This window comes from Palaemon carinicauda, chromosome 9 (assembly GCF_036898095.1).
Source record: "Palaemon carinicauda isolate YSFRI2023 chromosome 9, ASM3689809v2, whole genome shotgun sequence".
NCBI lineage: Eukaryota > Metazoa > Arthropoda > Malacostraca > Decapoda > Palaemonidae > Palaemon > Palaemon carinicauda.
Window position 1 is genome coordinate 131,674,113 of NC_090733.1, and position 22,773 is coordinate 131,696,885.

General features: G+C 43.0%; 1 long non-coding RNA gene across 1 annotated transcript in view; it reads left to right on the plus strand.

The window, feature by feature from the left end:
- Positions 1–22,773, plus strand: part of LOC137646875 (uncharacterized) — a 375,240-nt gene that overhangs the window by 27,014 nt on the left and 325,453 nt on the right. Inside the window, exon 2 of the long non-coding RNA XR_011045489.1 lies at positions 17,788–17,930. This is a non-coding gene — a long non-coding RNA (uncharacterized lncRNA). The remainder of the gene's footprint in view (positions 1–17,787; positions 17,931–22,773) is intronic.

Below are 22,773 nucleotides of genomic sequence, written 5' to 3' on the forward strand. Positions count from 1 at the left end.
CTGCCTCTGGGGTAAGAAATTCAAGTACACTCTTGCTCTATTTGCATGGTATTGTACAAGGATACATAAGGGGGTTATACCCTTTTCCGAGTAGTCGGACTGGTACACCGCACAGGAGCTCACAAACTCGCTACCCTTTTTGGTAGGAATAGAGGGTGCCACTCTTCCTTTTCCTTCTGGATGCTCTACTTTTCGCTCTCTCCTGGGGAAATTGTGAAGCAGTCCTTTCCGAACTGTACTTTCCAGTTAGGGAGGCCTGACCGATACAGTAGGAAAAAGTCACCAGAGCACAGGACGACCGATTGAGCCAAGTCTCACGAGACATCAATTGATCCCTATGTATGGTTTCATCATAGGATTAGTACTGTACCAAAGACAACCTTGGGAAGAGTTTTAGGAATAGGTACAGGAGCTTGTGCTCCTGTTATCATTACTTGGCCTCATACGAGACCAAGCAATATGGTCGGGATGTTGGCAGCTACCGTCGTCCCTTTCCTGCCTTTGGTTGTTCCCAAGATGCTTCGTTAACTCCTTCACCACCATCCATCATTTCAGTGATTACAGCACCAACAACGGAGATTAAGTTCCAGGCAAGGGTTGCACTTCATTCCTGGATTCAAAGTGTTCTGTCATGGAAACCACTTTTAGGATCAGCGGATCAACTTTCTATTCAGCCTTTGGTTGGATGCAGTCATTTACGTTGCTTTGACATGTAGCGCAACATCCCCAAAAAGGCAGACGGCAAAAAACTTTGACAGTCAACAGCCATATCATTGTGAAAACAATGCTTCTCATCCAATTAGCAAAGTTAAGTAATGTTGGGTATGGTTAGTACTCGGATTGGTGACTGCCTGGGAACATAGATGCTGTTGATAACCCACACCCACCATGCCAAAAGATCTTTGAGTCCCAGACATGAGGGACAAGAATGCATTTGAAGTCATCCATATGGTTCTTTAGGTCTTCAATGTCAGAATTGCAATGCTGTATATTGCTATTCTCTTGCAATTTAGCAACATTACAAGTATAATTGAATTCCTACAACCAACTTATCTGGGGGGAAATTCGACTGAAAACTGATAACTGATCTTCCGATATAAAGGGAAGTCAGTAAGTACCATACGGTTGGCCATCCGGATGAAGACTCCTCGAGCTTAACTAAATCCAGAGGATAAGTACAGTACTTTGAAATACCCATCTTACGGACTCAGAATTGGTTTTCCTTATCCTCTAGGCTTTTGTTTCAATTCAAAGCCAGAGCTTCAGACTGTTATGTGCCTTAGGCATTCACACCAACCTTTCTGGTACCTACTCAATCGAGACACCCATATTTTAAGATTTTCCCAATAGTCGATTTGTCTTTTCACCATCTAGGACACATTACTCCAGGATCAAGTTGGTGGACCTTCTTTTACCACAATCTGAGGATCACGTAGATCGGTAACTCAGGTGTGTGGTCAGGCAAAAATGAAGGATTGGATGATGCTGTTAACACATGGAAGCTCTGTTCCTACAGACGGTAGAAAGTTGCTCATGATGAAGAAAGTTAAGCGGAAGAGTAACATTTACTTTAGGTTTATTCGAAGCATCACTGGTGAGGAGCCTGCAATTTCTCTTCTTTCTAGTTTCAATGGAACAGGAAACACTGGAAGATTGGGTTTGTTGGCTGTCTGACTTAACCTGCCAGGAGAGTTCCATTCAAACCCCTTCAAGAGGGATCGTAGTGTAGAGAAATCCAAGGAGGATGCGGCACACCTGGAACACATGAACACGTCTGAGAAATGGTTTACAAAAGTGAAACTTGCTCTCATCCTTACTGGAAGTCCAAGCAGTCCATTCGCTATCTTCCCAACAGGTTTTATTTTGTCACCCAGTAGCATTGAAGAATAACTACTCCACCTTTGTGACTTACTTCCACTAGCAAGAGGGTTCTGTATCCAGACCCTCATCACATTGCACAAGCAGGAATACACTGGAGCATCCGACAGCAGGACAGTTTTATGCAAAATAAATTCTAACTAGAGGAATGATTTAGCAGACACATTCAGTCACCAGAAGCATGGAATAGGATCAGTAACTTCAATTAATTTGCATGGCAGAAAGGCTCCTTACATACAGGGTTTCCCCATTAAAGGCCCTGTTCATCTCACTTTTGATCTAAAATTCTTAAGTTCTAGAACAGTGGTTCTCAAACTATGGGTCGCGACCCAAAGTTGGGTCGCGAGATCAATTTTGATGGGTCGCAGGGACACAGGAACATTATCATGCTTTCAGTGTTTCAGTGTATTTCAGTTGCTTAATTGAATTATTCTTCTTTAACCACAAATTACTTTTGTTATGTATGTTCATCTTCCCCCCACCTCCCTCCTCCTGGGCCCCATGTAATGGTGTGTCTGACAGGAAAGACTCCTGTATCAAACGCGTATGTTGGACTGGATTTGACAAACTGGTAAACGAGAAGCAGCACCATGGATCCCATTAATCTAGTTTTGTGGATGAAAAACAGTGCCATGAATTCTATTAATTTAGCTTTGTGAATTAAAAGCAGTGCCATAGATTCTATTAATTTAGTTTTGTGAATTAAAAGCAGTGCCATGGATTCTATTAATATAGTTTTGGGAACGAAAAGCAGTGCCATGAATCCTGTTCGTTTAGTTTTGTGAAAAGGAAAAGCAGTGCCATAAATCCCACTAGTTTAGTTTTGTGAATGAAAAGCTGTACACATTATTTTTTTTCCAAAATAAAGTGTATATATCATTGCATGTTTTCTTTCTCTTCACTTTACTCTGGGTCGCGAAGGAATGAAATGTTTCAAATAGGGTCGCTCATGAAAAAGTTTGAGAACCACTGTTCTAGAACATAGAGCATTTAGCTACTTTACCATTCCAAGGATGCAGCAGCATATTTGTCACCTACCAACAGTTCGTCTAAATACCGAAGTCTTCATGCCTTCTTTCTTTGTTTGCCAAATACCCAGGTCTGTGGATATTTTCAATATTAAACTTACCCGATAATCATGTAGCTGTCAACTCCGTTGCCCGACAGAATTCTATGGAGGGATACGCCAGCTATCACAATGCTAGAAGGGGGTGTACTTACCAGCGCCACCTGTGGCCAGGTACTATAGTACTTCTTGTTGACACCTCCTCAATTTTTCCTCTGTCGTGCTTCCGGCAAGACGTTCTGGGATACGCTTATGTTCTTGGAGTATTTTCACGGCTTTTGGTGAAGTATTTCTCTTTGATTTCGGCTGTCGCTTTACTGGAAACCTTCTTATATTAGCTTAGATAGCTTTTATATAGTCCTGATTAACGGTTAACGATCTTTTGCTTGATTTTGAAACCCCACTTGGCTAACTCTTTGGATTCAAGATGTCTGACATTTCACAAGCCCCCACCCATAGGCGATGTAGGTCTTGTAATAGGCGTATTCCGAAGGCCTCGGTAGATCCTCACACCGCTTGTTCTGACTGTAGGGATAGGCCCTGTCAGTTAGAAAATCGATGTGAGGAATGCGCCGGACTTTCGGAACTTGATTTTGTCCGTCTTTTGAAGTATTCAACTAAGTTAGAGAGAGGCAGAGTTAGGAGGAGTTCTTCTCACTCTTCACTTTTTTCCTCACCTCATGATCCCCTACCTTTTCCTACCCCTGTAGTGGCTACCCCCGAACCTACTATTTGCCCTCAGCCTGATATGTCTGTTGTGTTGCGTGCTATTCAGGCCTTAGGCGATAAAGTAGAGTCAGTGGTAAGTGATCATAAGTCTCTTATGGCCGAAGTCAAGGAACTTAAGGTCAAGAGTGCAGTGGGTGGAATTAGTGCCAGTGCTGTGACGAGTGCTAGTGTCAGTGCAGTGCCAAGTGCTAGTGTCAGTGTCAGTGTGGTGCGTGAGGATACTTCTGTGCGTGCCAGTCGTCCTCCCAGTCCGGGACCTCTTGCAAGCTCCCAAGCCCAGGGGAGAAGCAATGTCGAAGGGCAAAAGGGTTCGGCAGGCCTTGATCGGCGCACAGAAGTATCCTCGGTGGTTGCGGGCGTGTCTTCCAGAGACCGTCACTCCCACCTGCAGACGATTGAGCCCGTCTTTTACTCGTCCGCTGATCTATTGTCAGGGAAGAAACGCTGGACTCAGGTCTCTAGACCACTCAAACGCAGAGTCCAGTCCGCGAGTGCTCAACCGGGCTGCAGTCATTGGCTCAGCTCTGACTCGCCGCAGTCATCAGTCGACTGCACTCCGCCCAAGAGGAGTAAGGTTCTGCCGCAACAGATCTCTGCTGTTAAGGCTTTACCTCAGCAGACCGTAGTGTCTGCCGACCCCAAGTTGTCTCTACTGCAGTCCATGCAGGCACAGCTTTCGGTCTTGATGCGTGAGTGTCGGGCTGAGAAGGTTGCGCCTCCGCCTCCGCCTGCACTCGCTCCGCCTGCGCTCGCTCCGCCTGACCGCAGTACCGCCTGCCAGGCGTACGATGTTGAGCCACGTTCTGAGTTTACTGTTCCCAGTGGTGTACAGCCTCCACCTTCCTTTAGGGAACCTCAGCAATGGGATCAGGAGGCTTATACCTCTCTTCCTCCGCTTCCACTTGCTGCTCCACCAGTGATGCAACACTCGGTTGAGGTACAACAACCTCTCCCTTCCATGAGTCAGTCTCCTCAGCTCTCGCTGCAGCGAGCTCAACCCTCCGCAAGGCAAGCACCACAACACCTTAGCCTTGCGCCTCAGGAGCCTCAACTCGCGAGACATTTACTACGTTCTGCGCAGCCTCTACCTCATCGCTCTCCGCTCACACCGCAGGAACAGGAACTTGCTACTCCGCTTCCGCCATCCACTCAGCAAGCGCAACCCTTGAGTTCAGCCACTCATGCCAGGAGTCAGCCTCCTCCACCCATGCGCCTACCTTCTGCTTCTTTTGTTCAGCCTTTGCAGTCTGAGACTCAGGTGTTCCCTCAACAGATTCTTGAAGAGGAAACCACTAATATTGTTGTTCCAGCTCGTTCTGACTCTGCTGTTCAGCATACCTTTCCGATCTCTTCGCTACACTCTGGTGATGAGGCGTCTGATGATGAGGCGGCACACCTGGATCCCTCATCAGACGTGGATGAATCCAAGTCTTCTCCGCCTTCTATTGACTTTCGTAAGGTCTTGGCTCTGTTTAGGGAGGTATACCCAGACCACTTTGTCTCTGCTATTCCCCGCTCTCCACCATCTGAGTTTTCGCTGGGCATGCAGCCAGCTAAGTCTACCTATACTAAGCTAGTCCTAGCAAGGTCCTCTAAGAGAGCGTTAAGGATCTTAGGGGAGTGGTTGCAGACTAAGCAACACCTTGGCAAGACTTCGTTCATGTTTCCTCCGACTAAGCTCACTTCTAAAGCGGGCGTTTGGTATGCCACAGGAGAGGAACCAGGCTTGGGAGTACCTGCCTCTGCCCAGGCTGACTTCTCAAGTCTGGTAGACTCGCCTCGTAGAACTGCAATGAGGCGCTCTAAGGTTTGCTGGACCTTCTCAGACCTTGATCACTTCCTGAAGGGTGTTTTTAGAGCATTTGAGATGTTCAACTTCCTAGACTGGTGCCTGGGGGCCCTCAGCAAGAAGACCTCCCCTGCGGACAAGGATTCTGCCATGCTATTAATGTCCTGCATGGATAAGGCCATTAGAGATGGATCTGGCGAGCTTGCGTCGATGTTTGTATCAGGGGTTCTTAAGAAAAGGGAACAGCTTTGTACCTTCCTTTCCTCCAGCATTACACCTTGTCAAAGGTCTCAACTCCTTTTCGCTCCGCTCTCGAAGTTCCTCTTCCCCGAAGAGCTGGTTAAGGACTTGTCTGCTGCCCTGATACAAAAGGACACACATGATCTTGTAGCCTCATCGGCTCGTAAGACTAAGGTTGCTACCTCAGTCCCCAGGACTTATCGCACCCTAGTGGCTGATACTCCTGCTACGAGGTTCATACCGCCCTTTCGTGGTAGAGCCCCCAGCCGAGGAAGCTCCCGTCCAGACTCTTCCAGGAGCAAGTCTAGGAAAGGTTCCAAGGCCTCTAAAGGAAAAAACTGACTCTCCGCATCTCCAGACAGCAGTAGGAGCCAGACTCAAGAGCTTCTGGCAAGCCTGGGAAAAGAGAGGTGCAGACGCCCAGTCTGTCAGTTGACTGAGGGAGGGTTACAGGATTCCATTCTGCCTCAAACCCCCTCTGACCACATCTCCCATCAACCTCTCTCCCAACTACAAAGAAGAGGACAAGAGGCTAGCGTTGCACCAGGAGGTGTCGCTACTTGTGCAGAAGAAGGCAGTGGTTATAGTCCGGGACCATCAATCCCCGGGCTTCTACAACCGTCTCTTTCTGGTGGCCAAGAAGACAGGAGGTTGGAGACCGGTGCTGGACGTCAGCGCGCTCAATGCGTATGTCACCAAGCAGACGTTCACGATGGAGACGACGAAGTCGGTCCTAGCAGCGGTCAGGCAGGAGGACTGGATGGTCTCGTTGGACTTGAAAGATGCCTACTTTCACGTTCCTATTCATCCAGACTCCCAACCTTTCCTGAGATTCGTTTTTGGAAAGGTTGTCTACCAATTCCAAGCCCTGTGTTTTGGCCTAAGCACAGCTCCTATGGTGTTCACGCATCTGATGAGGAATATAGCGAAATTCCTCCACTTATCGGACATCAGAGCCTCCCTCTACTTAGACGACTGGCTGTTGAGAGCCTCCACGAGTCGTCGCTGTCTGGAGAGTCTCAACTGGACTTTGGACTTAATCAGAGAACTGGGTCTGTTAGTCAACATAGAAAAGTCTCAGCTCATTCCCTCCCAATCCATTGTGTACCTGGGAATGGAGATTCGGAGTCAGGATTTTCGGGCTTTTCCATCGGCCCCCAGGATAAGCCAAGCCCTAGATTGCATCATGAGCATGCTGAAGAGGAGCAGTTGCTCGGTGAGACAGTGGATGAGTCTCACAGGGACCCTTTCATCACTGGCCCTGTTCGTCGAGCTAGGGAGACTCCACCTCCGCCCTCTTCAATTCCATCTTGCAGCTCATTGGGACAAGGGTTTGACTCTCGAAGCAGTCTCTATCCCAGTCACCAAAGAGATGAAGACCACTCTCTTGTGGTGGAAGAACAATCTCCTTCTCAGGGAGGGCCTATTGTTGGCTATTCAGACCCCCAATCTTCATCTCTTCTCAGATGCATCGGACTCGGGCTGGGGTGCGACCTTGGACGGACGGGAATGCTCGGGAACGTGGAACGAGGAACAGGGAACGCTCCACATCAACTGCAAGGAGCTACTAGCAGTTCATTTAGCCCTGCTGAACTTCAAGTCCCTCCTGCTAGGCAAAGTGGTGGAGGTGAACTCAGACAACACCACAGCCTTGGCTTACATCTCCAAGCAAGGAGGGACCCATTCGAGGAGCCTATACGAGATCGCAAGGGACCTCCTCATTTGGTCAAGAAGTCAAAACCTCACTTTGGTCACGAGGTTCATTCAGGGCAACATGAACGTCTCAGCAGATCGCCTAAGCAGAAGGAATCAGGTCATTCCCACGGAATGGACCCTCCACAAGAGTGTGTGCAACAGACTTTGGACCTTGTGGGGTCAACCTACCATAGATCTGTTTGCCACCTCCATGACCAAGAGACTTCCGCTGTACTGTTCCCCAGTTCCAGACCCTGCAGCAGTTCATGTGGATGCTTTTCTGCTGAACTGGTCCCATCTCGACCTTTACGCATTCCCACCGTTCAAGATAATAAACAAAGTCCTGCAGAAATTCATCTCGCACGAAGGGACACGGCTGACGCTGGTTGCTCCCCTTTGGCCTGCAAGAGAATGGTTCACAGAGGTACTTCAATGGCTAGTCGACATCCCCAGGACTCTACCTCTAAGAGTGGACCTTCTACGTCAACCTCACGTAGACAGGTTGCATCCAAACCTCCACGCTCTTCGGCTGACTGCCTTCAGACTGTCGAAAGATTCGCTAGAGCTAGAGGCTTTTCGAAGGAGGCAGCCAGTGCGATTGCCAGAGCTAGAAGGGTTTCCACTCGTAGAGTCTACCAATCTAAGTGGGAAGTCTTCCGGAGCTGGTGTAGAGCCAATTCAGTATCCTCTACCAATACCTCTGTGACCCAAATAGCTGACTTCCTATTACATCTTAGGAATGAGAGATCCCTTTCAGCCCCTACGATTAAAGGGTACAGGAGTATGTTGGCTTCAGTTCTCCGCCACAGAGGTTTGGACCTTTCTTCCAACAAGGACCTTCAAGACATCCTTAAGTCTTTTGAGACTTCTAAAGAGCGTCGTCTATCCACTCCAGGCTGGAACCTAGACGTAGTCTTAAGGTTCCTTATGTCACCTAGGTTCGAACCTCTCCAGTCAGCTTCTTTCAAGGACCTTACACTCAAGACTCTTTTTCTCGTCTGCCTTGCAACAGCTAAGAGAGTCAGTGAGGTTCATGCCTTCAGCAAGAACATTGGTTTCACGACCGAATCTGCAACATGTTCTTTTCAGCTCGGATTCCTAGCAAAGAACGAACTTCCTTCACGTCCTTGGCCTAGATCGTTTGAAATACCTAGCCTCTCCAACATGGTAGGTAACGAACTAGAGAGAGTTCTTTGCCCTGTCAGAGCTCTCAAGTATTATCTTAATAGGTCTAAACCTATTCGAGGACAGTCAGAAGCCTTATGGTGTGCCATCAAGAAACCTTCGAGACCCATGTCCAAGAATGGGGTTTCGTATTATATAAGGCTTCTGATTAGAGAAGCCCATTCTCACTTAAAGGAGGAAGACCTTGCATTGCTGAAGGTAAGGACCCACGAAGTAAGAGCCGTAGCTACTTCGATGGCCTTTAATAAAAACCGTTCTCTGCAGAGCATAATGGATGCAACCTATTGGAGGAGCAAGTCAGTGTTTGCATCATTTTATCTTAAAGATGTCCAGTCTCTTTACGAGAACTGCTACACCCTGGGACCATTCGTAGCAGCGAGTGCAGTAGTAGGTGAAGGCTCAGCCACTACATTCCCTTAATCCCATAACCTTTTTTAACCTTTCTCTTGAATGCTTTTATTGTTGTTTTTATGGTTGTTACGGTAGGCTAAGAAGCCTTCCGCATCCTTTTGATTTGGCGGGTGGTCAATTCATTCTTGAGAAGCGCCTGGGTTAGAGGTTGTGTAGAGGTCCTTTAGTAGGGGTTGCAGCCCTATATACTTTAGCACCTTTGAGTTGATTCAGCCTCCAAGAGGAACGCTGCGCTCAGTAAGGAAGACGAACTTAAAAAAGAGGCAGAGTAACGGTTCAATTCGACTTCCTTACCAGGTACTTATTATTTCATTGTTATTTGAGATAACTGTTATATGAAATATGGGATACTTAGCTATCCTTTAATCTTGTACACTGGTTTTCACCCACCCCCCTGGGTGTGAATCAGCTACATGATTATCGGGTAAGTTTAATATTGAAAAATGTTATTTTTATTAGTAAAATAAATTTTTGAATATACTTACCCGATAATCATGATTTAATTGACCCTCCCTTCCTCCCCATAGAGAACCAGTGGACCGAGGAAAAATTGAGGAGGTGTCAACAAGAAGTACTATAGTACCTGGCCACAGGTGGCGCTGGTAAGTACACCCCCTTCTAGTATTGTGATAGCTGGCGTATCCCTCCATAGAATTCTGTCGGGCAACGGAGTTGACAGCTACATGATTATCGGGTAAGTATATTCAAAAATTTATTTTACTAATAAAAATAACATATTTCAGTTTCATGGTACCTCAATGGCCCACAACTGCCACTCACCACCCAGTACCTATAGAACTATCCTTTTTCTGTGAGTATCATCATAGTAGGAATACTGTACCTTTCTGGATGGAGCCTCTCTGCAATAATTTTCAGTCCTCCTCTTCTTTTGCCAAGGAAGCTCACCTCAGTCTCTGCAGTAATTTCTGTCTTTGAACCCTTACCTAGAACTTGGACTGAAAAGCTCTGAACTTTTTCTATTTAGAGGATCGTATGGTGCTGAGGAGTATCTTCGAACGGTCTTTGCTCTTGGAACTTAAGCCCCTTAGAGAGGTTGCCGAGTCAGGTCTCCCAAGCTCACCCTCCGGTACCCTTGTCTAGGCATCAGATAGGATTTGGCCCCTGGACTGCTTTCAAACCTCAATCTTGGCATTCAATGAGCATACAGTTTGACATTTTCTTATCACGAATCATTCTCAACAGAGGAAGGCCACCCTCTCCCTTGTCCTGAGTTTGTGTCCAAGAGAGATTTTCTAGCCCAGCACAACTCCAATATCAAACTAGCAGGGGCAAAATAACTTCCTCTGTCCTATGAGGACACTGCGTCGCTTCTTAGATATCTAGGAGTCTCTGTGTGGAGCACCAAAGACACTTTACCACACTAAAAGGGTATAAATGAAGATTTCCAAGATCTTTGCTTTATCTGGTAATGATCCTTCAGCCGTGCTGATCGAATGAGGAGTCTTTGTCTGGCTTTTATGACAATGACACCCTGCGAGTAATTTGGACCTCCTTTATATTACTAGGTACCCCTTCCTAGGAATCAGTGGTGACGACACTTGCTTCTTATGGAATGCAAGAGAGTTTACTCTGGCACTGGACACACTCAGCTTGTCCCCTTCAAGATCAGAGAGGAGATAGTCGCCTTCTTGGGCTCCACCCTTCAAAAACAACCGCCATCCCACCAGTCTCTGTGGTGCCTCATGAGACTGGTGGAGGATGCATGCTTAGAGTTAGCGTACCTCTGAGATTCTCGGGCTGCCTGTATTCGAGAAGCATGCTTCTTATTTTTATCCATGTGTTGATGAGTAACATGCCTCTCAACATGCACACACGCATGAGCTTGCCAGTACTTGTTGATGTGCATGTGGATTAACTCTTGTCTTCACCAGACAAACCCCTCCTCTCCTGAGCCTGCGGTGGTTGTGAGCTTAGTACTAGCACGCTACTCGCCTGCGTGTCTCACTAATGTGCACTACTTGTTGGGTTTGGAGCCCAAATACGCTTCACCACTTCCAGCATCGCCTAAATGCATCACCACTATGAGTATCAGCTAGATGTGCCTTGCCATGCCGCATGTTGCCCAGAAGTGTCTCGCCACGACTTGCCTCACCTTGCATCAATGAGCTGCTGAAGTTAGAAACACAGTAACTTTACAGGATACAAGACACATCCTTGTATTGCGCACCTGTTAGTAAAGGATTCTTGAGCTTCCCCGAGGGATCATAACTCAGGATCCAGACCTGATACTAAAAGGGGTACTGGGAGCAGCCCCTCTTGTTCTCATCTGTGTCTCTCTCCTCGCCCTTACCTATTGACTCCGCAGTTTCCTCTTTGGCTCCAGGTGATACTGTGGACTGTCTGGCAGCAGAGCATGTTACTTTCACTGTGGTTGTGGTGGCCTATGTGGTAACGTCCCTGACTGTTGATCGCCAGACTGGGGTTCAAGTCTTGCTCGAATTCGTTAGTTCCTTTGATCGCTGTAACCTCACCATCATTGTGAGCTAAGGATTGGGGTTTGGGAGAGCCTGGCCTTCTTTGGTCCTAGTTTTGGTGGAGAGGGCACTTGAGTGCTGATCATATGTATATACAGTATGGTGACTCTCTGGGGTATTCTCCTGCTTGATAGGGCAATGTCACTATCCCTTGCCTCTGCCATTCATGAGCAGCTTTTAAACAGAGGCCATGAACATGTACAGAGAGCTTTTTGGCCAATAATGAGGGCTTGATGGACCTCGAGAAGCGTAAGGCGTTTTAAGAACATCTTGACAGGTGCCAAAGCGGTCAAACATTTTACCAACCAGGCCATCAGCCAGTGGGCGAACTGGGTTTTGAAGAGGTTTGACTCTGTTGCCTCAAAGTTCCCTAAGTAGATCAGCCAGGGAGAGGTTACAAATCTCTGCAGTGGCCTCAGTTTAAGGATCCATCTCTGTTCCCAGCAGGAGGTAGAGGTGACAGTTAAGAAATGGAGGAAGGTGAGTCGGGACTCGCTTTTATACTGAGTGGTGTCTGTTCATTGACCAAAATCTGCCTCCACTTCCAGATGGTTGAGGTAATCTCCTCATACTAGGCAAGCACACAATCCTGCCCCTAAGAAGGAACCTCATCCCTCCCCCTGCCTGCTTTAAGTGCAGGATTGACTAACAGTAGCCTGTTCAGAGCAGATAAGGTCAAGGGCGTAGCTGACATGTGAGAAGAAAGCGAAACAAGAATCCCGTTAGGGTGGGCAGTCCGCCTTGAGGCCATGTGTTGGAGGATGCCTGCAACCCCAATGGATGAGGTGGCGTTATCATGGGGGGGGGGACGGTGTACTATGAATGTTTTTCAGTCCGGGTACCACCTCCTGGTCATCAACTATACCCCCTCCTGATTTGACCACCAGTGACGTTGTTATCCTACTGCCAGGGATTGGAGAAGGGCTAAGCTCTTCAGGCATAGTTTAGACCATTATAGAGAAAGGTATTCTCCAAGAATTGGACAACAACTCTCAGGCTTCTTCAGTCTACTCTATCTTGTAGTGAAGGTGTCTGGAGGCTGGAAATTTGTTTAAGGCCTCTCAGCCCTAAACGAGTATGTTCAGAAAACCTCATTCAGGATGGAGACCAGGCATAGTCAGGCAGGTAATCAGGCCATAAAACTTCATAATGATAATTGACTTGAAGGATGCATTCTTCCAGATCCCATCCATCCCACCTCCAGGAAATACCTCCATTTTGTCATTGCGAGCAGAGTGTAGCAAATCAAAGTTCTTTTCTTTGGTCTCTATACAGCTCTGTAACTTTTCAGCAGTCTTTACTATAGTATCAGCATTGGCATACACCAACGGCTTTCATCTTCTGCATTACCTGGGTAATTGGTTGATCTTAGCAGACTCGGAGGACAACCTTCTTCTCCGCTGAGACAGGCTTTTCTCATTCTGTCATGATCTGGAAATCAGGGTGAACCGAAGGAAGTCTTTTCTAGAGCCCTAACAAAGACTGATTTACCTAGATATGGACATCAACACTGTTGCAAGTAAAGTCTTCCCATCTTGGGACAGACTGAGACACTTTCAAGAGGTGGTTCTCCCTTTCCTTCAAAAGCCTTATCTACCAACACAGCTTTGGCAGGAGTTGCCGGGTCATCTGGCCGCTGTGGAATGTTTTGCTCTGAACGGTCATTTCCACCTTCGGTTTCTTCAACGGGAGCTGAAGAGACACTGGTCACAAGGATTTACATATTCCCTTATCCTTCTCCAATGGAGTTAGTGAGCTTTGTGGTCTTTCCTTTAGCGTCGCCTATACCGAACGCTTGAAAGAAGTCTTCTCCATCATACCTGAGTTTGTAGCCAAAAACCAGAATTCTTCTATTCTCCATTCCAAGTTTTCTTTTTTTTAGGTCATGAATCTTGGAGAGGTCACTAACAACCCTGATCAGCTATTTTTTGTGTCCTATGAGAGCATTGAGGCACTCTCTTTTACGTACTCAACAACTTAAACTCACTTGCAGCACCTCTTCAACAGCAAAATCTGCAAAGGATTGTATCTTATGTACTTGTTGAAGTACTGTACTTGCTATTAGGTTAAAAACTTCCAAATGTTTGGTTAACACCAACCAACATTTGGTAGAAAACTAACTCCTGTGCCAATCTTCTACTGCATTGTGTGTCCTTGGAAGTTCATCCAACATTCTGTTGTAATGTTCCACACATCTACTCCTAACACTAGTTCCCATTGTCTTCCTCTTTTGTCTGGTCGTCTTAAGTACATATTCTCATGGTAATCTTGCAAGGGATTATGTTTCAGGAAGTATTTAACATGCAGGAACCAAAGCCAAAACCGTTATTATTCCGAGAGAAAAGAAAAATTTATTATACGCATGGTATTGCTCCTGAAATCCATGAAATTTAATGTTCTTATACATGGTTTGGCTAAAGTGAATAAAAAAAAAACCATCTCAGGTTGTAGAAATACTAGATGTAAACTATAGATCATGAATTTTTCAGAATCTACCATGATAGTTTTGGGTGCTAAATCTTGTTTCAGTGATATTAGTTGCTCCAGAAAATTTTTGAAGTATTTTGACTTTATTGGGTAAATAAGCACAAATCAGTGGCACCGAAAGTTCATTCATCATTATGTGAATAGTGTATAATTGTGTAAATATTTGGGAAACTGTCTAGATTCTAGAGGATAGTGACACTTGACATGACAATCCAAGTTTTTCAGGGTTCCAAAAGTAATTCTTTTCTCAGTGGGCCTAGAATCATACATTAAAAAAATTTGGCCATCTTTTTGGTTTTTTTTATGATTTTAAAATCTGTGTTTAGGTATTTAAAGGTCATAGCCATGAGACAAACATTGTCGCTGATGCCTAATGCTATATTTTGAATGGGAAATTGGAGAAAAATTTTCTCCCATTTCTTAATCAAGTAAAGGCACGGGTCTCGGAAATTATTTTGCTGAGCATTATCTTCTGTATTCACGGCTTGCACCTTTATCTTCTGGATGGCTTTTGCCATTTCAATTTTTGTTTCATTTGACTCATGGGTGTGTTTATGAAGACTCCCCACAATTTCTTCTTGCTGCGTATCTGCTTTGTTTAGCTTTGCAAATGGTTTTTTTCTGTATCCTTCACACTCGAATGCTACAACACCATTAACGAAGTCTTTGTTTGACAAAGATCTATCCACCCTACATTCTCTTATTCTAGCAATAATGGTAAATTCAGTGTTGTTTAAAGGATTTCTGTTTTTTCACTAAAAATAAGAGAACAAAAATGGGAAAAATTAAAATTATTTCAAAACAAATTTACCTTGTAAGCATTTTAAAAAAATTTTCAACTGCACTAAAAAGCTGTCAAGAGAAAAATTATTTTTTAGTTGTTATTGTTTATATTCATAAGGATTTAATTGTCCTAGTTATTAGTTGTCTTTGGGGTAATTGTTCACGGGGGATGAATGTCCTAGACTCCAAAACTGGGAGCTTTAGATTGTCTATTGCTCTCAAGTGTTCACTGTGACAACTCAACAAGATTTGTCTCCTGGGATTTTTTTGATAATCAAACTTTCCAGTCTCCTTTCAAGGCGCAATGTTCCTGGACAGACCGTTGGCTTTCCTTTTGCGTGTTCAATTGGTAAGCCCAGTCTTATTGTCATGCAGGAGGAAAAAGACCTGGGTATATTGATAACACATTGAATGGTAGGAAAGTAGGAAAGTAGACCAGCCTCTCCCGTACGGCCAAGGATTTCTTCGGGTTTTTAAACCAGCAATAGAACCATGGTTGTTGAACGCATCCCCTGTCAGCAGTCGACAAGTTTCCTTCCGTCCAATTTCAGTGGAAAAGGAAATACTAGATGATAGGGCATGTTGGTTGATTTATGAGATCTATCTGTGGGAATTCCACTCAATATCTAACCTCCAGGGATCTTGCGGTTCACAGACTTATCTAAGGAAGGGTGGGGGTACACCTAGGCAACCAGAACACCTCGGAGATGTCATCCAAAGAATTGAACACCTTTATATCAGCCTACTGGAAGTCCATGCAACACTATTAGCATTGCAAGGTTCCTTACAAGTCTGATAGGACATCGGTAGCATCAAGGAAGGACGCGACTACACCTTCATGATTTCCATAAGCAGTAGGGTACTATTTCAAAGACCCTTTGCACCTTGGCTAGCAGGTAGGCACCTGGGCAGCCGATAACATGAGAGTTGTCAGCAAAAGCCATTCCAAACAGGAATGGGACTCAAAGTTGGAGCAGAAGGGTCCTTACATTCTTGCATGACATAAAGGTTTCTTGGTTTTTGGGAATCACCTTCGAAAGACCTATTTGCCTCTTGGTGATTCAGAAATTCCAGTTTACTGCTTTCCAGTTCCAGAACATCTTTCGGTAGACTACTCTCCAGTTCTGGAATGTCTTTTACTAGACTGCTCTCCAGTTCAGGAATGTCGTCGGTGTTTGTTACACCTTCCAACACACCAGTTACTTCTGGATGCCTTAGTCTTTCTGTCAGTTTACCTGGTTTACCATTTACTCAACAGTACAGTATGTTGCAGGCAAGTGTCGGTATAACCCTAGCACCTCCCAAGTGCCACACACCTTGTGGTATCCAGATTTTTTTATGCTCCTCTTTTAGGTACTGGTAGTACTACTCCTCTTCAGTGAGCTGCATCATAGAATGGATACTTCTTCGATTGGAGCCTCTCTGCAATGGATTTCGATTATCATCGTCTTTGGTCATTGAAGGATCTCCTGTCAGTCCCTGCAGTAAAAGGCTATCACTCAGCTTTTAAACAGATCTTAGTCCCTTCCCCTTTGAGGATTAACCTAGGGTCAGGAGTATCTCCCAATGGTCTTCCCTCTCCTGGAACTTGAGCACCATTTTGGGATGTCGCTGTAGTCCTCAGGTCTCTTCTCTCAAGTAGAACCTGAATGAGCCTCTAACAGGCATCAAATAGCATCTGACTCCAAGACTAAATGAGCTTTAGCCTCTCTGCTGCATATAGTTCAGGAAGTAGGTTGGCCAAGGCACCAGCCACCCGTTGAGATACTACAGCTAGATAGTTATTGGGTCCGTTGATTGGGCAGATAGTACAGTACTACTTTGGATCCTTCTCTGGTTACGGCACATTTTCCTTTGTCTACACATTCTCCTCTTTCCTCATATACTTGTCAGCACTGAGATAACCTAGAAAGTCTTCTTCACTCAATGTGTTATCTACTTCACTGTTATGCAGTGGCTAATGTTCCACTTGGTAAGGGTAGAAAAGAGACTTTAGCTATGGTAAGCTGGTCTTCAAGGAGAAGGACACTCCAAAATCAAACCATTGTTCTCTAGTCTTGGGTAGAGCCATAGTCTCTATCCCATCGTCTTCAACTGTTTTAGGTTAGAGTTCTCTTGCTTTGAGGACATAATATTCTGTTTCATCATTTCTTTTCCTCACTGGGTTATTTTTTCTGTTGGAGCCAATGGGTTTATAGCATCTTGCTCTTCCAACTAAGATTTATAGTTTTGCTAGTAATAATAGTAATAATAATTACATTTCATGCCACAAGTCTCAAACAGAAAGGTTTTTCTCTCCTTTGATTCAGTCCAAGAACAAGAATTTAGCTGTGCCCAACTCAAATTCAAGTCATAATCAAACTTTTCTTTACTAGCCAGTTTCAGATTGACATGCTTTTCTGTCCTCTGAAGATATGACAATGCTTTGTAGGGAACTGAGATTTCCTGCAGAGCACCAGAGACTCATTCCCACCCCAAAAGGGTAAAGAAGATATCCAAGAATATTGATTTTCTGACTTGCACCATCAGAAGTGCTGATCCAGCAAGAGGAACAAAGGACCATCTTGGGTTAATTGTATGAAGTTGGGGATATTTGGAAAAGCAGGTCTGTAGTGCTTGACCTTGAAGGCACGAGTCTGGAACGACATACCTTCATTGTTCATTACCTACGGGAGTTTACGCACAGGTCCTTGGATAACCTTATTCTTGGGTTGTGAACGTAGCATACTTATAAAGCATTATATTTATGATATGGTTATAATGTAAAACTAAAAGGAGAGGTAAGTGTTTAGCCTTTCTCCTCTTCTCTCTTCCCCCATGTGATGCGGGAGTTGTTTTGTTATGTGCGGGACCGGATGCTAGATTCAGGTAAGTAACTTTTCTTTCCAAACAAATACTGTACTGTATTGTATTGAAGTATCTCTCCATCCTCCCATATGAGGAGGAGAATGGAAGTATGTACAGTAATGTATGCAAACCTATTTTTCCTAATGACCATGCATTCTGACAACATATCTTTTCGTTTACAGTTTCTTCCCTGACGGCCTACTAATTTCCTGGTCTGAACCTAGCCTAACACCTGTGACATCTTCATGTTCACATAGTTAGGAGGTTGAGTATGGACTCGTCACTTTGCTGCGTCACATGACCAAAATGCATCGGCACTTCTCAGGTTAGTAAACCAGCCAATTTAGTTATAGGGACTTTGTCCCTCTTAAGAATGAGTCTCCTATTAAAAGACAATGTTTTGTATTCTCTTTGGAACAAATCACGAATTTTTAAAAAGTAATTGTAAGTTACACTTCCTGCAAGTCCTAGGGCCCTAGGTTAAGGTTAAAGTGAAGGTTGCTCTACCTGGCTAGTGGGTGGAGCCTAACCTCCACCCGCCAGGAACTGTAACTACCATGTTAAAAGTTTAAATGGACATTGAAGCTTCGCTGAAGTCATGCTCACATTTGTATTATTAGAAAAAATACAAATTACTTTAACTATTTTTATTATAGTAGTAAATACTAATACTGTACAGTATTATATCACTTGTATTATTTACTTTATAAATGCTCATGTCATTTTTTTCTAGCAATGTGTGTTAGGTCATGTAGCACTAGGCTACATTATATAATTACCCATAGCACTGTATTTATATGTAAATAACATAATAATATTTAGGACCATCTAAAATGTTTACAAATACTTTTCAGGTGATTAATTTCTACATAGAGAAAATATTAGATTCATTGTGTATTTGTAGTTAATAGGTTGGCTAAGTCACCAGTCACCCATTGAGATTACAGTACACTGATAGTACAACATTGGATCCTACTTAGAGACCAAAAAGTCTGGCATATTCTTTACACATTCTCCTTTTTTCTCATGCACTTGACAACACTAAGCTAACCAAACAATTCTTCTTTACTGATAAAGATTTGTTATTTTTTGTTACTCAGGTGTATTGAGGGCAATGAACCGCTTTTAATTCATCACATCCAATAGTGATAGAGATTTTTGAATGGTTGTATGTATTTGATAATAGAGGGTAAGAATATTACATTTTGTTGGGTTCCTGCTCATGTCGATATCAAGTGAAATGAGATAGTGAGTGTCTCTGGCAAAGGAGACAGTTCATAGTTTTACTAGAAATAACGTTAAATAACCTGGTAAAGATATGTACCCCATAATTCAATCTATACTTAGAGACATTTGGAACTTCTATTAGGAGTTGGAAAATCAGAAAATGAGTGAAATCATTAGGTCATCTCTCCTATGGACATATTTTGACATGCAAAGGTTTATGCAGTGATGAATGGTCACACCAAATTTAATGCACAATTTTGGATGAATGGAAAATATCAGTCATTTTGTGATGATTGTTTGGCTATTGACTGTTAAGCATATATTGACTAGAGTCCAATTTTTTTGACCGAGAAATTGCTCCATTTTCATAATTGCAAGGATAGCGATAGCATTTACATACTATCAAATATTCATGGACTTGAGTGCTATGTGGTTTGTAAGTTTCTTGGGGAAACTAATTTATTCGATAAGATTTAAGCATGGTTTAGATGCTGTTACAGAGTATATAAATATTGTTGACTAAATTTGGTGGCATCAGTGACCTTCACGGTTTTGATGCCACATAATATCTAACAATCAATCAATCTTCTACGAGAAGGATAATCCAAAATCAAACCATTGTTCTCTTGTCTTGAATAGATGTGGACATGACGTTGTAAGCCTTGAGGTGAGGGTTAGATGAGGACCATATTGTTATTGTAGCACAGGTTATTTATGGTAAAGCCAGTAACCGTGCAACCAGTGGGGAGTAAATTTAGTCTGATATTCAATTCATCTGTGTAAACATTAAATAAATATGTGAAAGGATGCCTCCTTGCCCGAGACTTAAGATGAACCGAATGTCTGCAATAGAACATTGCCCCATTTGACACAGAACTGTTGAGAACCAGCCACCCGTTGAGATTTTACTACATTGGATCCCTCTCTCTAGTTATGGCTCATTTTGTGTTTGCCTACACATACGTCGAGAAGTTTGGCCTATTCTTTCTATCCTATTCTTTCCACGTTCTCCTCTGTCCTCATACACCTGACAACATTAAGATTACCAAACAATTCTTCTTTGCTCAAGGGGTTAACTACTGTACTGTAATTGTTCAGTGGCTACTTTCCTCTTGGTAATGGTAGAAGAGACTATGGTAAGCCACTGTTCTGGGAGAAGGACACTCTAAAATCAAACCATTGTTTTTTAGTCTTGGGTAGTGCCATAGACTGTACCATGTCCCTCCATTGTCTTGGATAGAGTTCTCTTGTTTGAGGGTACACTCGGGCATGCTGTTTTATCTTATTTCTCTTTCAAGTTTTTATAATTTGCATATGAAAGATCTAATTTAATACTGTTACTGTTTTTGAAATATTTTATTTTAATTGTTTATTATTTTGCTTGTATTTATTTATTTTCCTTTCCACACTGGGCTATTTTTTCTTGTGGGAGCCCTTGGGCTTTCAGCATTTTTCTTTTATAACTAGGGTTATAGCTTAGCTTGTAATAATAACAACATAAGATATCGATGAGATATAGAGGAGTTCCCCTTTTGTGTAGTTTCAAAAAGCGTTCTAGATAGTTTACTCTGTTGAATGCCTTCCGCATGTCTACAAAGCAGATGTAGATAGGGAAGGCTGAAGAAATATAGAAATTCTGTAATTCCCTTAGAATTTTTACACAGGTGTCAGTTCCTCCTTTACGCAAACCAGGTGGTTCTGTCACTCATTGGCCAAAGGAAAAGGCAAGCTTTTTGGCTGATGTGTATGACAGTAAGCAGAGTAATGGGAAACTATATTCTTCATTCCTGTTTTCCCTTGGCTAAAATAACTAATTTAGCTTTTTGATTCTATGATATTGAAACACCTTATTGATTGATGCTTGTAGAGGTATAGACCAAAATGGTATTTTTCATATTTTTGTATAAAATCCACCAATTTCTTAGCTCCTAAGTTGTCTGTCATTTTCTGTAAGTTAGCAAGAAGAGGTTCTTTCCGACATTTTAGAGTATTCGTCTTGTAACTCACTAGCTAAATGTGTTTGTGGTAGCTCTAGCTCTTGTGGTTACTGCCCAATATCCTTAACTCAAAAATTATCTGAACTTTTTTTAATGTCTTTTGCTCAACATCTATATAGATATGCTGAAATTAATAACATGTTCTCTGGTTTATATGCAAAGACTTGCTAATTCTTTAGCCTGTCAGACTGCAAACCTTGTAAGGAATTCTAGATATTTTGAGTTGCACCCAAAATCTCAACCTTATGGTTTCCGGGTAAAACCATTGGTGGAAAGTTTAGATATAGGTAGAGATACAGTGCTCCCATGTAGTATATCATCAAACTCTTCATGGAAATTACAGGATACTGTACTGTATATCTTTTTGTAAATATCTTATTGGTACAAAAAAGAACATGACTGACTACGAAGTCAGGTTTCTCTTTATGGAACATGTTGAAGAACCCAGAGAATTGACTTTTATACAGTATATACTGATGGCTCCAAATATGATGCTGGCGTTGAATTTGGAGTATACAGTAGTGCTTTTAATTCTAGTTGTGCACTTCCTCTAGCATCCTCTAGATTTTACTGCTGAACTATAAGGCATACTAACCGCTATTGAGATAATGGTGTTACAAGACGAGGGCAATTTTACCATTTTTAGTGGTGCAAGAAGTGTCCTACAAGCTGTAGAAGGTTTTAATTCCAATAATCCTTTAGTTTTAAAGATTTTAGAGTGGCTTTTAATTATTGGTATGAAAGGTATAACAGTTCGATTTTGCTGGCTTCCGGCACATGTAGGTGTGTCTGGAAATGAGAAGGCAGAGTCACTGGCAAAGAATACTGCAGCTGAGTTGCTACCAAGAAGGTATTCCTTTCCCAGTAATGATTTTTAACTACAATTAAACATCATTATTCAATTAAAAAGTAATAGATTGCAAAATGTTGTTTATAGGTACCATAGTAAGTGTGTGAATGTGATACCCAATGTTCCTCAGGATAGTGTTCTTGGCCCATTACTTTTCATACTATTTGCATATTTGTTGTTTGGCATAGGAAAAAGCTTGTTGCACATGCAGATGATGCTACTCGTTTTGCATCAATTCCATCTCTTGAAAGTAAAACTAGGGTTGCTGAATATCTCTATACAGATCTAGCTAAAATTAGTGCATGGTACAAATTATGGGGCATGAAGTTAAACCTTGACATTGGAAGTAGGTTGAAGACAGTGAATCCTCAATATCCAGATCTCTGCAATAATAGTGTGCCTAACTGTATACAGCTCCTTTAAAATTTTAGGTGTGATTCTTGATTGTAAATTTACTTAAGTGAAACCTATTCAGGGTGTGTCTTCAATTACACAAATATTCCCTAATTGAGTCTCTGAAGATTGTTGGTGATTAATTTATTTTGAAGAAATTTTTCATTTTACCTGATTCTGAGTATTGTTCTCCTGTCTGGTTGTCAGCTGCTGACTTTCAACTTCATTTGTTGAACAAAAAATTGGTATATTAAGTATCTTCCTGTAAGAATCTTGATATTGATCTCTGGCACCCTTGTTCAGTTAGTTCTTTATGCATGCTGCTTAAGGTTTTTTGTAATTCTGACCATCCTTTATATTCGGATCTTCCCATCCTGTAGGTAGTACTAACTAGGTATGCAGTTATTCCTAACAGTCTTGCCCTCTCCATGATAAGGTTCATTACTTCTCAGTATTCTAAAAGTTTTAGTCCATCTGTCACTAGATTGTAGAATGATGTTCCAAATCAGGCAGTTGAATTGGAGGGACTACAGAAGTTCAAACATGCAGCGAAAATTTTTATGTTGAACAGGTTGCCAGGAGTCTCTTCATGGATTATATATGATATCTATTTTAAAACATTGTTACAGCTCTTAAGATATTTTATATTCTTTATTCATTACTAATAATATAGATATATTTATTTCCTCATTTTCTTTGCT